We start from the raw sequence: 6,364 nt of genomic DNA on the forward strand, positions 1-6,364 counted from the left end.
GCGCTATATGTATGCGCTGGACGTCGTATATGTACATATTTGTCGTGATTATTTTGGATTATTATCTATGCGTTATTCAATTTAGCTGGTCTTGTTATGTTAGATTTGTAGCACGACCATTCGTTCATGGCATGGGTTAGCCGGCTAGAACATTGGCTGACCTGCCATGTTTTCCGTGTATAAGATTACAGAAAAGTTATTAAAAGGTGCGTGCGGTTGTTGGTGCGTCACTGTGTTCTTCCGGCTCAGCCAGAACAGGTTGGCGTAAGGGGCACCTCTGAATACAACCAACACACAACAACCAACAACAACACACAACACACAACAACAACAACAACAACAACAACAACAACAACAACAAAACAACAACAACAACACAACAAACTTCAACACACAACAACAACAATTCGTCCTGCGCGCACAGCAAACTTCGTTTGCTGGCGCTTGGCCGACACTGCCTGAGGATATGACAGACAGATTCGTCCTGCGCGCACAGCAAACTTCGTTTGCTGGCGCAACTCTGTGACAGACGTCCTGCGCGCACAGCAAACTTCGTTTGCTGGCGCTTGACTCTGATGACAGATTCGTCCTGCGCGCACAGCAAACTTCGTTTGCTGGCGCTTGGCCGACTCTGACTCAGATTCGTCCTGCGCGCACAGCAAACTTCGTTTGCTGGCGCTTGGCCGACTCTGTGACAGATTCGTCCTGCGCGCACAGCAAACTTCGTTTGCTGGCGCTTGGCCGACACTGCCTGAGGATATGACAGACAGATTCGTCCTGCGCGCACAGCAAACTTCGTTTGCTGGCGCTTGGCCGACTCTGTGACAGATTCGTCCTGCGCGCACAGCAAACTTCGTTTGCTGGCGCTTGGCCGACTCTGACCGAGGGGGACTTATATGACAGATTCGTCCTGCGCGCACAGCAAACTTCGTTTGCTGGCGCTTGGCCGACTCTGACCGAGGGGGACTTATATGACAGATTCGTCCTGCGCGCACAGCAAACTTCGTTTGCTGGCGCTTGGCCGACTCTGACCGAGGGGGACTTATATGACAGATTCGTCCTGCGCGCACAGCAAACTTCGTTTGCTGGCGCTTGGCCGACTCTGACCGAGGGGGACTTATATGACAGATTCGTCCTGCGCGCACAGCAAACTTCGTTTGCTGGCGCTTGGCCGACTCTGACCGAGGGGGACTTATATGACAGATTCGTCCTGCGCGCACAGCAAACTTCGTTTGCTGGCGCTTGGCCGACTCTGACCGAGGGGGACTTATATGACAGATTCGTCCTGCGCGCACAGCAAACTTCGTTTGCTGGCGCTTGGCCGACTCTGACCGAGGGGGACTTATATGACAGATTCGTCCTGCGCGCACAGCAAACTTCGTTTGCTGGCGCTTGGCCGACTCTGACCGAGGGGGACTTATATGACAGATTCGTCCTGCGCGCACAGCAAACTTCGTTTGCTGGCGCTTGGCCGACTCTGCCGGGGGGACTTATATGACAGATTCGTCCTGCGCGCACAGCAAACTTCGTTTGCTGGCGCTTGGCCGACTCTGACGAGGGGGACTTATATGACAGATTCGTCCTGCGCGCACAGCAAACTTCGTTTGCTGGCGCTTGGCCGACTCTGACCGAGGGGGGACTTATATGACAGATTCGTCCTGCGCGCACAGCAAACTTCGTTTGCTGGCGCTTGGCCGACTCTGACCGAGGGGGACTTATATGACAGATTCGTCCTGCGCGCACAGCAAACTTCGTTTGCTGGCGCTTGGCCGACTCTGACCGAGGGGGACTTATATGACAGATTCGTCCTGCGCGCACAGCAAACTTCGTTTGCTGGCGCTTGGCCGACTCTGACCTGAGGGGGAATTATATGACAGATTCGTCCTGCGCGCACAGCAAACTTCGTTTGCTGGCGCTTGGCCGACTCTGACCGAGGGGGACTTATATGACAGATTCGTCCTGCGCGCACAGCAAACTTCGTTTGCTGGCGCTTGGCGACTCTGACCGAGGGGGACTTATATGACAGATTCGTCCTGCGCGCACAGCAAACTTCGTTTGCTGGCGCTTGGCCGACTCTGACCTGAGGGGGACTTATATGACAGATTCGTCCTGCGCGCACAGCAAACTTCGTTTGCTGGCGCTTGGCCGACTCTGACCGAGGGGGACTTATATGACAGATTCGTCCTGCGCGCACAGCAAACTTCGTTTGCTGGCGCTTGGCCGACTCTGACCGAGGGGGACTATATGACAGATTCGTCCTGCGCGCCACAGCAAACTTCGTTTGCTGGCGCTGGCCGACTCTGACCGAGGGGGACTTATATGACAGATTCGTCCTGCGCGCCACAGCAAACTTCGTTTGCTGGCGCTTGGCCGACTCTGACCGAGGGGGACTTATATGACAGATTCGTCCTGCGCGCACAGCAAACTTCGTTTGCTGGCGCTTGGCCGACTCTGACCGAGGGGGACTTATATGACAGATTCGTCCTGCGCGCACAGCAAACCGCGTGTAGAATGTGCGTCGTTACGGCCTCACGAATCGACTGCTGCAAAAATTTTTGAAATCGGTCAAGTAGAAGCGGAGTTATAGTGATTTGTCGCGCTCGCATGATAACAATGAATGTGTACATGTGGACGTTTTCCGGGAGTTTCTTGTTGTGATTTTTTCTACTTTCTTATTTAAAAAGGCGCTTTACAGTTTGACGTTCAGGTTGGTCGCGAATAGGGGCCAAGACTTCTTGAACTGGTGTATTTTCATTTTATAACTGACAGACAGAGTCCCTGGCTTTCGTGTGGCTCTGATCCAGATGAGCTTTCTAGCGACCGTCCGTCTCTCTTTTGTCTCACCCACAGTAGTGGGGTTGTCATCGTCATCACAACGACAGGCCTGCGTTTATTATCAATTCAGCGGGAAGTCACCCGCCAGTTTTCTTGAGCTGGTTTTACCGCTTTTAGGGTCCTTCAATGTTTCAACTCCCATCGCTCTCCCTTTGCAGTGAGGCAACGGCCCCAGCACTCAAGGGCATTTCTCGGCACACTCTGCGAGAACTGTTTTCTGATTGTTTACTTGTAATTTTACCTGAGTCTACTCTTTTCTACCAAGCTGTCAAGATGAGAAAGGGAGCTACAGAAATTCAGCAAAGTAAGGTACTTGTAAAGAGGTATGGGTGGACATTCAAAGATTTTGAAAGACACAGATGTTAGTATTCAGATTAAAATTAACCATAAAAATTTCCCACTTCATTACTTCATTTCTGTGCTGCAAATGCAGTGGCTTCTAGTTGTAAGCTGACTTTGTGCACGATATGTTGCTTGCTCGTAGGGTGCTGCGAAAATCATGCCCTTCAAACTCATTACACCCACGGAAACACGAAATATGTTTCTGCATAGATAAAATGACGCGCCAATGCTTCTAGTTACGTTGTACAAAACAATAGACGTAGTGAAGCGAGCCTTACTTCGCCTTCAAGAGTAGAACGCGACAGCATAATCGGGCCCCGTGCACATCGTTTTCAACCGTGCCGCGCGGAAAGGAACGTTCGTGCGCGTAACATTGACTATTTCGAACTATCCTAGAATGTCTACTGCAAGTGCAGTTGCGAAGCGCCCACTACGCCATTATTCCTCTATTTGTTAATTTCCGAACTACTCACTACGCGTCAGTTAGGTTCCACGCGCACCTGTGCACTTTGTAATGGTTGGACAGCTTTAAAGGGACACTTAAGGCAAATGTTAAGTCGACGTTGATTGTTGAAATAGCGTGTCAGAAACCTCGCAGTGCTTGTTTCCTGCCAAGGAAATGCTTATTTTTAATGAAAATCAGGTTTCGGTTGTCCGCACAGCGTTAGCGCACTTCAAATCATGTGCCTGAGAAGGCCTAACGTAGCATTTGCCTTGCGCAACATTGCCCGCCTTTACTGCCCGGCCGCCGTGGTTTCTGCTCTCAGGGGCACATTACACAACATCGCATGGCCACGGCCTTTTGTCGGAGTTTCCGCTAGAGCGACTTTCATGAGCGTGCAAGGCACACACAGCAGTACGCGATAACGAAACTATCACTGAGACGCGACCGCGCGAGCGGAGCGCAGCCCGGCGAAAACGAAACTTTTGCACAACCCGTCTTGCACAACGTCTTGCAAATCTCGGAATGTTCTTTTTTATAATGAGTAGCTTGACTACTAGTGATAATTCGTACTCGGGACTCTTGAAGCCATCGGGCTCGTTCCAAAACGTCCCACTGGTGGGCATACAGTGTCCTACATTTACCTTAAAGGGACTGTCTACCGTCCTTCATCGCTTTTCTGTTTTGTACCGCAATAGAAAGCGTACTGTCTGAAGTGTCCAACCTTGCAGCGGTTTCTCTGGACAGTGAGTAGAAATTTTTAAAACAGAATTTTTCCATCTGCGTTCGGTCTTCTTCCATTGGCGTGAAACATGCCCACAACACTGGTTGGTGGACGCGATGACGATTGTAGTGCCGGTAAAAATTAAAACCGAAAGCACATCTGATTTCTGTAGGATTACTTTATTTTCGCTGAACACTATGAATGTAACAGTCGTTTTCGGTTAAATAATGCCTTATTATACGATTACAGAACACTTGTTTTTCTGTAATCGCAGTCTATGCGTTTATTTTAGCACTGCTGCCGCAATCCAAGCCAAGTCGATTCATCAAAAAGAGACAATATATGCGCGCCTTCACAGCGCAGGACATGTGAGACATTCTATCAACAATACAGCGGCGCAGTGCGACCACCGCGGAGAGCCGCATTGCATAGCGCATGAGTTGAAGCAGAAAAAATCGAAGACGGCGCCGCAAGCAGCGCCACCGGGCGCCTTTTTGGATGCGTGAGGAAAAAAAAGGCATAAAATTACTCTCTGACGCAACCTAAAGGTGCCTCAAGTGCGTAAAGTACAATTTCACGTTATACATGTTTGTTTTTAAGCAAAATGAGTCTACTTTCGAGGATTTCTTGTCATACCAGTGGATTGAACCACATCGCCGTTGGGTGACGCTAGCGGTCATTCTTTCACGATTTTCAACATCGAATTAAAAATATAATTCCTTTTTTGTGGGGCAAAAGCATGCTGGTTGCCGCCGATGTGACGAACGATCTTCTCATTTTCACCACAATCAGAAAAATTTTTCCGAGCGGTAGACACTCTCTTTAATTTCTTCATTACTAGAGCACTGCTATTGATAATATTGACGTTTTAGACGTTCTCAAACATTGACCTTTCACTCTGACGTAAATTTTTATTTGCGTTTAGTGCCCATTTAAACCACCCTCTCTTTGCTCAATTCAGATATTTTGACGCCTGGCGCAATTCTAAAATTCTGCCACGCAATATTAGGGTAAGGCGGGGCAAAATGAGACCCGGGGCAAAACGCGACATTTTGACTTTGCCGCCCTCTGTAGCTAATACAAAAAGTACCTTTTCTTCGTTTCTCTATTTCAGCGATAGGTGCCGGTAGTTTTCGACGTTTTTGTGTAAAAGTTGATGATCGCTCACAGCGTTCACGCGGGAAAAATTGCACGGCTGATGTCAGCAATGTCAGTGTGTTCGCGACCCGCCGAAAAGGGGCGTAATTCTGCTCGTCCAAATTTTCTGATGCGTGCATGAAGCTACTCCGGGGTCAGTCGAACAACGCAAGTATTTACGTTGTTAGCTACATGCCCCCAAAAGTTTAGTTCATTCGGTTCCATGGGCCAAAGGGAAAATATTTTTTGAATATGGACATGTGAGAGTGGCAAAACGCGACAAAAAGGCATTGAATTGCCTTAGAGAGTGTCTTATTAAGTGAACAATTTATTTACGCTCATTATGTATAATATTCTTTTGTTTAGGATGGTGCGGACGTGCACCAGGATATCATCTAGAGCTTCCTGGGTAGAAAACGACTTGAAAAATGAACTGAATGTTGTTCCAGAGTTTTGGAGTAACACAGCGCCGGGTTCTGTATTGATTCAATGCGTGGAGTGCAAAGACTGTGCTCATGAAGACTGCGTGAGGGCCCACGGAGTGAAGTTCATGTGCTGTACTGTAAGAACTGAAGGGATGAAATTTTTTCACACCGTCTCGTTTCGCCCCACGCAGCGTCTCGCTTTGCCCCGCAGATTGGGGTAAAGTGAGACATCTGGTGCATTTTTGTTTCTTTTTAAAATAAATTTTTTCTTTTTAGATAAACTTTTGTTCTTTTTTATTGTTTTCTTTTTTTGTGTTCTTGTTTTTTTTTCGTGTTTCTAATATGCTTTCAATATGCTATCAATACAATATCGCTGGGAGGTCCCCCTGACAGTGTTTACTTCGGGACCTCCTTCTGTAATACTTATGAACCATGTCACGTGTATTTTCGTGATGTTAG

The sequence above is a fragment of the Rhipicephalus sanguineus genome, chromosome 1, assembly GCF_013339695.2.
Source record: "Rhipicephalus sanguineus isolate Rsan-2018 chromosome 1, BIME_Rsan_1.4, whole genome shotgun sequence".
NCBI classification, from domain to species: Eukaryota; Metazoa; Arthropoda; class Arachnida; order Ixodida; family Ixodidae; genus Rhipicephalus; species Rhipicephalus sanguineus.